At 50.0% G+C, this 11,928-nt stretch overlaps 1 long non-coding RNA gene across 1 annotated transcript; it reads left to right on the top strand.

The window, feature by feature from the left end:
* The first annotated feature begins 1,278 nt into the window (after positions 1-1,278).
* On the top strand, positions 1,279-10,223 carry LOC148121952 (uncharacterized). The gene is made up of 2 exons (XR_015738194.1): positions 1,279-1,553; positions 2,147-10,223. It is a non-coding gene; the product is annotated as an uncharacterized LOC148121952 (long non-coding RNA).
* The last annotated feature ends 1,705 nt before the right edge of the window (positions 10,224-11,928 follow it).

Here is an 11,928-nt window from a genome sequence, read left to right as displayed (position 1 = left end):
TGCACTTACTAACTCTTGAAAAGTGAAGTGCACAGGAGAGGCCTAAGGTGGCAGGAAGGGGAAGCCAGGTTGGCTTTTGGGCCTATGCTTGGGTGATGGGGGCACTTCGGTGGTCAGTTTTGCCCACGTGACGCAACCTCGAATCCTTTGGGAAGAACGTTTTAATGAGGGATTATCTTGAGGAGGTTGGTGTAGGCACGTCTTTGGGGGAATTATCTTGATTACATTAATTGATGCGAGAAGACCTGCCTAACATTGGAAGATTGGGCAATCTTCCCCAAGCAGGAGGTTCTGAACTGGATCCCTGCGGGAAGCGAGCCGAGCAATGCATGTGTACGCTTTACCCTTGTTCTGCTCTTGGCTGTGCTTGTGACTAGATGTCTCAAGTTTTTGCACCTTGACCTTGCTGCCATGGTGGGCTGGAGCCTGGAATTGTGAGCTGTATTAAGTCCCTTTCTCCCTAAATTGCTTTTGCATTTTTTTTTTAAATCACAACGACACGAAGCAAAACTAAAACAGAAATAATGATGACTTCCCCATCCAGGGCACAGAGAGGAACTGGAATGTGAATGAGAGCTGCCTTAGACACATTGGCAGTGGGATCCTCATGGGACCCTGAGAGTCACCATCACCAACAGACAGATAGGGGAGCAGGGCCTCAGGTGTGGAGAGCTACAGGGCTCTGGAAACCTGGTGAAGTGGGAAGAAACTCTTTGGTGGCCTCAACAACAAGGCCGATGTCGGCTGCCTTCTCACATTTCTCCCCCAACTGAACCCTGAAATTACTCGAGGGTGGTCATGTCTGTGCAGAGGAATCCAGCTCCTATAGGCCCCGTATGGCTAAGAGTTACAACTCATGATTTGTGTGTACATCTTATGTCTGTGAACTTCTTTGCATGGCTTTGGAACAGGGTCTCATTACATAGCCTTGGCTGACCTTTGAATGTGTGGTGGTCCTCCTGCCTCAGCCTCCCAAATGCTGAGATTATAGGTATGTGACACCTTCCCAAGAAGGGTTTGTAAATCTTGAAGGGGGACCTTGCTGTCCTTTGTCTTCTCAGACGCGCTGTTCTCAGTTCCAGACATCACCTTGATCCGGGAGGCTATGAGGAAGGAGGCCTACAGCAGCCAGAGCTGCATTTCACATACAAGTAACCGTGCCCTGTGGAAGACACTTTTCATGTAGCTTTCTGTGACATTCAGATGAACTTGGTCTAAATGAATCCACGATAATTCTGTGGCATTTGGTCACACTTCTGCCTCACACCTGGGGGCATTTTCGCCTCGGCATTAATCTGTGTGAGATTAACAGGGCTCCAGACTGGCTTGGCCTTGTTGGCAGTTTGAAGTGTTGAGCGCCACCTGGTGGTCGCACGGCACATGGCACTACCCGGAGGTTGCCCGCGGGAAGTCTGTTTCCCAGCCATTTGAATCCCCGCCCCGGTTTATCCTTTAGTCAGCAGCCCGAACCTTGAACGTCAGCACTTGGCATGGACTACAGGAATTTAAGACACTATCAAGCTTCTTAGCTCATGTGGGCTCCGGAAATTAAGGTAGGTGGACTGCTTCTAGGAAGTGTCTGGCTGTCCTTCCTCTCTTGCCAGTTGAGAACTGGCTACTAAATAAAGATGCCATGTGACCTCCCTTTTGCAGACTCCAGTCTCAGAGCAACAGTTAAAGTGTACAGGAGGGAGGCAGATGACTCACTGATACTCCGGAGCAGGAAATTAGCACCCTGGGAGCCTGACCCGGCAGCAGCCCATACAGAATTGATTGGCGGTGGTTTGAGCCCGTGGGTGGAGTGGTTTTAATGTAGCTGAACTTATTCTTCTTCCTTCTGCTGACCTTGGGTACAACCTAAAATGGAGCTGGGTATGGTGTCTCAGGCCTGTAATCTCAGCTCTCAGGAAGCTGAGGCAGGAGCACTGCTAGGAGTTCCAGGTCAGACTAAGCTCAAGAACAAAACAAGCAAAACAAAACAAAACAAAACAAAACCTCCAAATAAATTCTGAAATGACCAATAATGGTTTCCCATCAGCATTCTTGAAGGTTTAGAAATTCCTGAGGTTGGTAGAGACTCTGGGTGGGGCCACACAGGCTGCCACCCACACGGGTGACTGCAGGTGGTGGGCTCTCTTCTCCCTAGGAGACCCTTTGTTAATGGAGTCACTTGAAGCTGCCTGGGAGCTGGATCCATCTCAACCCCAAGTCCACCAGCCTTTGAAGTAAGCATGGCTCCAAGCAACAGAGACAAGATGGCAGAGGTCCTTGGAGAAAGCACTGCTGAAAGCAGCAAGGACACAACTGTTTATCATTCAGTCTGAAGCAGAAACTGGAACAACTTCCCCCCTCCCCCTCCATGCCAGGGGTGTGCAGGCTGCTCCCAGGGGTGTGTGTGGGAGCAAGGCACCGATCTGTGGGAAGAGCTGTTCTGAGACTGATGTGCCTATGGTTTGCCATGCCGGGGTCAGTGAAGCAGGTTGCCCAGCCTGGCCATGTGGATGAAAGATGGAGTGGCCACAGGGTCACGGTCTCAGCTGATACCGAGAAGCCAAGCCGGGAGCGCAAAGAACCTACTTGCCAGCTAGGCAGTGTACTCTTCAGGCCTTGGAACGAGGGGACTTGAAAGTCAGCTAGACATTTTCCTGCTAGAGAAACTGGGGTCTTAGAGGTCATGCAATTCCTCTGTGAACCTACAGGGCTAGGTGGCACCAGACTTCCACCCCAGAAGAGCTCCTCCCCCCCGCCCCGCCACCAAAATACTTTATCTTGTTTTGTACTTAAAATAACCAAGTTTTTGTTTGTTTGTTTGTTTTGGGTTTTGAGATAGGGCTGGAACTCCTTCAGAGAGAGCCCTGATCCCTGCTGAGCCAGGGTTTCTGTCTGTGAATGCAGGACAGGTGTTCAGGGCCTCCTTTCTTTCCCTCTCCCAAAGGCCTCGAAAGCAACAGGTTCCGTGCCCACATGGCTTCCTCTTCCTTAAGTAAAACAGTTTAGTTCTCCAACAGCTTTTCCTATTTGCATCTCCACCTGGCAGCGGAGGAGCCATATGCAAAATCACATTCTGCTTTACATGGGGCTGAGAGGAGCACCAGGCTCCCCGGGAGACAGGTGTGCAGGACGCGCCTTGTTTATGTCCACAGTTCTCCCTCTGCTGGCTGGGCTGGCTGTGGATCTTCGCAGAGATGGCTCAGGGCGTGGCAGAGGGAATCTCTTCTCAGAGTCGGCCCTCTGTTTCCTTCAGCTTCTGTTCCCTTGCCTGTGGTACTCCTGCCAGCATGTCTGTCCCGGGGGAGAATGTCTCTGTTCCTGGGTGAGGCACAGGTGGGTGGCTGTCTGTTGAACAAGGCTCTCCCTCCTGGGAATGTCTTTTGGGATATAAACCAGACACACATAGAGAGGTGTCCCTGTCCCTGCCCACATTCTGGGGCCTATGAGCTATCAAATGTCCAGGGTCATCTGAGGCCATGGGAGGCAGATCATCAAAACAAGATCCTTACCATCTGCCACCCCAAAAGATGTTGCCAGGAATCCTCCTCCAGAACCATCCCCCATGGGCATGACTTTGTTTCCAGGCTAAGGTTGCCTGTCTGTCCGAGCTCAGTGGCCCTGGATCCTGAGGCAGATGATCCTGGTACTACTTAAGGAGTAGCAATACCTGGGGTCAGGAGGGGACAGAGGTGTCACCCTTCCCTGCCTTCCACCTGTGTTAATGGGTCTGGGTCTGTTTACCAAAGTGATCCTGGAGGGGCCTCAGGGGTCTTCTGTGGCACAGTGTCCAGGTCCTTTGTGTCTGGACTTGAGCGAGACCCAGAGTAGCAGCGCAGTGTAGATTTACCAGGACTGAGTGTGAGTGAGTACAGAGTGTACTCCCCGGAGAGAGGGGGCTGAACAAGCTTGTGGCTCACAGACCCTCTGTCTGGGCTTTTCTTTACAAGGGAGGGGGTGCATTTCCCTGACAGGAGTGAACCTTTCTTCACCTGTAGTAAGCGATTGGTTTTTCTTTTTTGTTTGCACAATCCTCGGAGGTCCAGGGTAGTCCAAGGGAAGGACTTTCGGTCTGTCTTTGTTGCTGGGCACCGAGTTAGCCGTCCTATGACTCACAGTCACGTGTGGTGTGTCTGATACCTTCAGGCCTCTAAGACTCCGGAACCCTCCCCTGTCCTCCCAGACTCCTGCAGGCCATGTCTGTGTTTTCCCATCCTTGGGAGGTGCTGGTGGGAGACCACAGCAGGACGGACGTCGGTTCCTCCTGTTCCTTTCTAGGATTGACAGACAAGACAACAGATGTTCCAACTTCCCGGGGTAACCCATCCCTGGCCTTGGGGGTACCTCCCCCGTTTCTGTCCCTTGCTGTTCCTCAGCTGTGATGTCAGTTCTGGAATGTCCTTGGCCCCTTTCTGCCCTAAGTTACAAGTTCCCTAAGGTCACAGCTCTGCATTCAACACTCGACAGCTTCTTTTCTCCAGATCCACGCACGCGCACCAGAGAGGGACCTTGAGTTCTTGCTCTGCTGCTGTCTGCTCCACTCCCTTGGGAGAAGGTCTCTGGCAGAACCTAGAGCTAGAGTGGCAGTCATTGAACACCAGCCACCCAGTCCTCCTCTCTACCCCACACAGTAAAGAAGTTACAGACATAAGTGGCCTCCCAGATTTCTATGTTGATGCCCGGGGTTTAGAACTCAGGTCCCTGTACTTCAGCAGCAATTGCTCCTACCTACCCGGCCATCTCCCCGGCTCCTCTCCCTGCCTTTTGTCTATGAACCTGCCAGACTTACAGAGAACGCTTATCTGACATCCTCTTCAGTTTTTCTAGGCTTCTCAGGTCAGCCTGACCCCAGGCTCGAGGGCTATGCCGGGTCAGCCCTTCCTTCACCTGACACTGCCCCTGAGTTTGGAGGAGGTATCTCCTGGCTCACACAGCCCGCAGACTCTGCTTGGAAGATACACGAGTACGGTTCCATTGTTTTGCTTGCATTCCTTCCAGGACATCATGGAACCTGGAGCTTCCTGGTGCCCGCGGACTCTGATACCTGCCTCCTGCCATCCACTCTGCAGTCCCTACCCACGGAGCCTCTATGTCCACTAAACCAGAAACATGATCTAACATATTAGGAATATCATTCTTGACACTTGTGGCCATCATTACACGGTGCCCAAACTGGGTGCCTTGTAATAACAGGAGTTTATTTTCTCAGGGTCCAAGAGGCTGGCTTTTGAGATCCAAGTGTTGGCAGGGTCTTGCTCTTAACAGAACATTTAGGGGAAGATCCTAAATTCCCTGTGCTAGCTGACCTCCAGAAGGCCACCGATCCATGGCGGCATTGCTCTAATCTCACATCTATTTTCACTTTTATGTTATTTTCCCTTCAGATAGAGCCTCAGTATTTAGCCCATGTTGGACTTAAATTTGTGATCTCCCAACCTCAGCTTTCTGAGGGTTGGGATCATAGGGCATATGGCTCCGCACTTGACTGTCTCTATCATTAAACTTTTCTTTTTATTTGCTTAATTTGTGTGTATGTTGCCTGCAAGCATGTATGTGCACCATGGGTGTTATTGGTGGTCAAAAGTGGGCATTGGATCCCCTGGAACTTGAGTTACAAGCATTTGTGAGCCCTGTGGGTGCTGGAGCCCCTGTAAGAGCAACGAGTGATCTTACCCACTCAGCCAGCTCATCACTCCAAGCCCTTTTCTTTTTGTGGACTTTGTTTGTTTGTTTTCCAACTTCTTATTTTTTATTTTGTGGGCATTGGTGTTCTTCCTGCATGTGTGTCTGTGTGAGGGTGCTGGCTTCCGGAGTTACAGACAGGTGTGAGCTGCCATGTGGGTGCTGGGAATTGAGCTGGGTCCTCTGGAAGAGTAATCAGTGCTCTTAACTGCTGAGTTCTTTTTCCAGCCTGTGAACTTCTTTTGTATATGTGTCTCTCTGTGTGGAAAGGAGGGAGAGAGGAAGGGAGGGAGGGGAAAAGAGAGAAGAGACGAAGAAAGGAGAAGGCAAGCCAGAGGGAATTACTGCAGTCGTGGGTGGCCCACAGAGGCCGCATCTGGCAGGCCAGGCGATTTATAGGCAGATTCGGGCTTCACAAGCCCAAACAGAGTCCCGGATTCTTGCTGTTAGGGAAGCTCATTAAAAAGAAGAATGAGAAAAAGGCAACAGACCGGGGAATGGAGCTTTCTTCAGAGTCTGGGATTTTGTTTTTCCCAAAGCCCAAAGTCCAGAGCATCCAGCACTTTTCAGCCTATGACCTGTAATGGTGAACTTTGGGGCTGTCTCCAGATGTGAGCCCACCCTGTGCAGACTCCACCCACCGAGTTCCCCAGCCAGCAGAGTCTGCTCTCACTGGCAATTCAGGTTTGACTCACTCACCTTGTCTGTGAAATCATTCAGAGGAGCCACCATAGTCTCTTGTGGGAGCCAGTGAGACTGGCTGCCCTCTCGCTGCTGCCCAGCCTGTTTCGTACTGACGTTGCTGGCACCCTCTGTTCCACGGTGCATCCCTACCCCAAAAGCCCTACCCCAGAGCTTTTAGGCGATGTGACTTGATGGCAGTTGCTGTGTGTCTGCCTCTATTGTTCTAGTCCTGGGGATTCTGTCCTCACTAATGGACAGACGGAGGCTGCCTGAACACACGTTCTAAACAGGAGCAGTCTCAGCTCTCAGGCTCTGCTGAGGTAGCCTGGGATCACTGACCACCTCCAGCCTCTTGGAGCAGGAAGGAGTTCACTGATGTGAGGGAAGAGGTCAGTGTGTGGGGGAGTGTGCCCCAGCTCCTCTCTCCATGGCTAGTTAGTGAGGGTCCTCTAGGAATGACCCTGAGAGCTTACATGTGTCTGCCTGGAGTAGGGATGAGGGAGCGCCCGTGCCTTGGAACTTTCAAGGTCGTGAAACCTACATGAACTTGAGAACTGGAGTCTACTTCTTGTCAGAAGTTCAAATCCACTGGAGATAGCCAGACAGGGAGATTAGCCTAATGCTACCCCTCTTGAATGATAAGGCTGGTCCCCTGGCCAACGATGGGGGACTCCAGAGAGCGGCTTGCCCTGTATATCTTGCACATACCTACTGTGGATTGAATTGTGTCTGCAAGCCCATGCTTTCCACCTGCCTATTTTCTATGCCCCTCCTCCCCACCACACCAGTCCTTTAAGCTGGTTTGAGATGTTTCTAACAAGGAAAAGACACGAGGAAATGAACTTAAAATTAAAACAACTTACAAATTCAAATCAGTGCTTTTCCTTGCTGTAAGACACATGTTCACATTTTCTTGTTCTTTTGACTCAGAATTGAACCCGGGCCTCACAGCACCCAGATGTGGAAAGAGGTTAACTAATGTATTTAGAGAGGGTTGGAGACGATGATTCCTGGGTTCGGGGCTGGGGAGAAGGACCCAGGCAAAATAAGATGTCCCTGTGGGGCTTTCAGTGGAGATACAGGATGCAGAAGGGCAGGCAGGAGACTGTTCAGTTTTTAGCTTTGGCTTCTTCCCAGCGTCCTTCCTGTCTAGGCCTTAGGTTTGAGGTTTTGGTTCTGGCAGGAGTTAAAGCAGTAGGGGTGCACGGGCTCCACCTACTGCCCAGTCGATGTTGGTGCGTGAAAGGCATACTCAAGTTAAGGTGGAACCTGGTTCAGGGTGAGGATGGGTGGCAGTGTGGCCTGGAGCCGTCTGAGAGCTTACTTTCTTCTTAGGAGACAACACAGAATCCCTGAATTTATGTACAAATAGCACGTGAGTATATAGATAGCAGGCTTATCTGGTTTGTGTTTGTAGATTGATGTAAGATTTGGATTCAAAAACGGTGTCGGGTTGGGAAGACAGTTTAGTGGGTAAAAATACTTGCCACGCAATTGTGAAGAATTGAGCGTGGGTCTCCAGAACACACACAGTGGTACACGTCTGTGACAACATGGGCCGTCCCTGGAAGCTGACAGGCCAGCTAGCCTGGTGTGCCCAGGGGTACAAAGGCAGAAGATGAGGACCAGCACTTGAGGTTAGCCTCTGACTTCTGCATGTGCGCTCACACGTATGCACACACAAATGCAGACTGACAAAATAATATGAACCGTGTCTGATATGTATTTACAGATGAACGTAAAGCTTTATATTTAAAATACTGCTTCATTCACCTCTGTCTGCCCGGTCTTTGTTATTTTTTAACGAAGTAGTAATTTCTGGGCTGCTTGGCTTTTTCTTTTGTAGAGGCAGGGTCTTGCAATGTAGCCCTGCTTGTCTAGAACTTACTAGATACCTTAGACTGACCTTGAACTTGTTGCAATCCTCCTGCCTCTACCTCTCCAGTGCAGGGCTTCCAGGTATCTGCTGCCTGCAGGCTGTCTTGTTAGTCTGAAATGAAGGGAGTGAAGAGTTGGTGCAACATGGTCGCCACAGTGATCGGCTACCGCGTCACCTCCTACAGCTCACAGCACAGGACGCCACAAGGTTGAAAAGGTGACTGTGCTTGGGACTTGTGTATGCGTTAAAAAGGAGACTTCTAGCTTCGAGACAATAACCACATGGGGGAACTGAAAAAAAGCAGACGATGCGATACTCACCCAATTCTGTGTGCCCTTCGCTCCATTCCTCCAACAGTGACAGTTGCAGTGAAGAAAAAAATTATATCTCTCTAAAATTCACGCCCAGACATCATCACTGCTACAGGAATGGCACTGGGATGGGATTAGAATCACCCCTTTGTGAGGGGTGATCAGGTCATGAGGGAGTCTTCACAAACGGGATTAGTGTCCTCATAAACCAGACCCTGGAGTGCTTTCTTGTCATTTCTGTCACTCAAGGACACAGTCAGAAGGAAGACAGAGTGTGTGAACCAGGACACAGGCTGTTCCCAGACTCGGAATCTACTGGTGCCCTGGCCTTGGCCTTCTAGCTCCCAGAACCACGAGGAACAAATGTATCCCTGCTGTTAAGAGTCACTCAGTGTGTTAGAGGGGGCACTCTATAGGGATGGCGCGGACAGCACACACCTATGCTGGAAAGGGGGGTTTCTTACACTGGCTTGCGCTATGGGAGCTGGGCAGCTGGATTACTCCCTCTTCAGTTGCTGTGATAAAATACGGTGACTGTGGCAATGTTTGGAAGAGGAGTTTCATTTGGGTTAAGTTCCGGAGGATTAGACTCTATAATGGCAGCAGGGAGCAGGAGCAGGAAACTGAGGGCTCACAGCTTGGACAGAGAGCGTGAACAGGCAGTAGGTGAAGCTTCAAGCTCGCAAAGCCCGCCCCCAGCGACATACTTCCTCCATCAAGGTCAGATCTCCTAAATCCCTCAAACAGCTCCAACAACTGGGACCAAGTATTCAAATGCCTGAGACTCTGGGGCATTTGTCATTCAAACCATGGCAGCAGCCAGCAATTGCTGTGTGCGGTGGAAGGATGGTGAACCCAGTGCCTGCTCACTGGTGAAGCTGGATTCTCTGGTAGTCCCAATCCGGGGCTGAAGGCCTGGAAGTTTCTCGGAGCGTTGCTGGGCTTCAGACTGTGTTGTCCCATGGGAGTGACAGTGGCCGCAGGGAGACGCACTCACTGGTGAGGCCACTACTTTCCTTGGGTCTCTTCATGTTGGAACGTGCCATCCGTGATGAACAAAGGTCTTCGCTCCTCAGCTACTCCTTTCTGGAAATGTCCTCATAGACCCACCCAGGAAGGCTTGTCTCTTAGCTGATTCCAGATCCTGTGATAATAAGATTGTCACAACTGATGTGGGATATAGCTGGGGTACAGGGTCAAGACCAGAAGACAGACATTATTAGTACAGACTTCAGAAGTCATCAGCTTCACCAAACCCCTCCCTCCTGTCCTCCCTCCTGTCCCTCCCCTAACCTCTCTTATTTTCCCACACCCTTGCTCTGTCTCCTCCTCCAGTTTTAGGCACCTTTTGCTTCCCCTGTAGATTGACTTAGCCCCGATTTCAATTAAGATGCCGAACTGCTCCATCATGGTGTAAGAGCTCTGTCCAGCGGCCTCCTTCATTCACACCTCTGTCCATCTTCAAACCAGCTAAACTCCACCCCTTCTCTGCAGTTCTCATGGGAACTCTGTCTGAATAACGTCCTGTGAGTGTTTTCTGACCCCTCACACCCAGTGATGTCCATCTGTCAGCGGTTCCTTACTGCCCAGCAGTAGCAGTTTGGCGTGTTCAACCCGCCGTCCACCATGTCACCCCTCATCCGCTGCAAGAGTAAAGCTGCTACGGCCTCTGATCATAAGACTTTCGTGCGAACATGCGTTTTCATTTCTCTGGGACAAATGCCCAAAATGTGGTTGTAGGACCATATGATGAGTGAGCGTTTAGTCATACAGGACTGTCAGGTTCTTTCTGTTCAGATGAAGTGGGATGCAGCGAACCGAGTTCCTCAGACTCCTCCCCATCAGTTGATGCTATCACTATTTTTCACGTGTGTGTGGTACATGCATGTGATTGAGTGTAAGAGGATGTCAGGTGTCCTGTGCTATTCCATCCCGCCATATTCCTTCGAGATGGGGTCTCTCACCGACAGCCAGTGGGTCCCAGTGATCCACCTATCTCTGGTCCCTACAGCTGACACCTTAGGTACTCCTGTGGCCATGCCCTACATTTTATGTGGGCACTGGGGATCTGAACTCAGGTCCTCATGATTGTTTACCATGTACTCTTACCTGCTGAGCCATTTCCTTAGCTCACTATTGCAATTTTTAAGTGAACTATTCTAATTGATGTGCTTTGGAATCTCATAAGGCTTTAATTTGCATTTTACAGTTGTGTGTGTGTGTGTGTGTGTGTGTGTGTGTGTTTCAGGGAATGATTCTTACTTCTAATCTCTTTGGAGTCTGTATTGGTTTCTGAATGGGGCCCTTCTGTCTTCTATATGACCCAAGCCATGACTGAGGACCAGGGGCCAGGCCCTCTCCACCCCGTGCTTTCTTCCCATCAGGCCATCTTTGTCCCTGAATTCTTCTGGGCACTGGAAGAGACTTGGTAGGAAGAGTCATGTCGTCTGGTTCCCCAGGCCAGACTTGGTTTCTTTCTCTTTAATTTTTCCAGGCCTTAGCTCCCTAGGCAATCCAACGCCATTGCAGCATCCCAGTGTCTGCTTTCTGGAGAACTTCCTGGTACTTCATGGTTCGTACTCAGTACATTTGACTCATCTGTTCTCTGGTGATGGATCTGAATTGCCTCCAACGCCCACACCATGACACACACTGTGATGAACAGCCCTCTCATCTCCTAGTCCTGAGTGGGAATTTCCTTCAATCAGCTTTTCCCTGAAATGTGATTCCTGCGTTTTATGGGATGTAGACATGTTCAAGTTCGTAATGTACATTCAGGCTCTGCTCTAAAAGGTCTGCATCAGTCTGTATTATGGGCACTCGTCTCTGACCTACTTCTGCCTGTCTCCCTGTGCCTCGCTTTTATTTGACAGCACCTGTCTGACTCTGAGTCTTGCTTGATATATTTGCTCTCACTGTGGGCTCCCTATAGATCACTTAAGTACTTTACCATTTATATAGTGAGTTGCTGGCTTTTTCTTATTGATTTTCAGACATTCTTTGTATAGTTTAATCCCCAGTCCTTTGTTAATTTGAGGTACTAAAAGCACCTTTCTTAGTCCATCAACTTTGTGATTTTGTTTTATTGAACGAAGTCTTTAAATGTTTTTAATCTCCCCATGTATATAGGTGTTCTGCTTGCATGTACGACTGTGCATAGGTGTTTTACTTGCATGTATGTATGGGCATGCAGTGTCTGTGGAGTCTGGAGAGGGAGTTGGATCTCCTGGGACCAGAGTTAAGGACTGTTGTGAGCCACCATGTGGGCACTGGGATCCAAATCCCAGTTTTCTGCAAGAGCAACAAGTGCCCTTAAGCACTGAGCCATCTCTTTAAAACACAAGTTCTAACCCCTCCCTTGGTTTACTTGGGACTTAGGCTTTT

This window comes from Myodes glareolus, chromosome 6, assembly GCF_982192425.1.
Source record: "Myodes glareolus chromosome 6, mMyoGla1.1, whole genome shotgun sequence".
Taxonomy (NCBI): domain Eukaryota; kingdom Metazoa; phylum Chordata; class Mammalia; order Rodentia; family Cricetidae; genus Myodes; species Myodes glareolus.
This window is presented reverse-complemented; position numbering and strand designations above follow the sequence as displayed.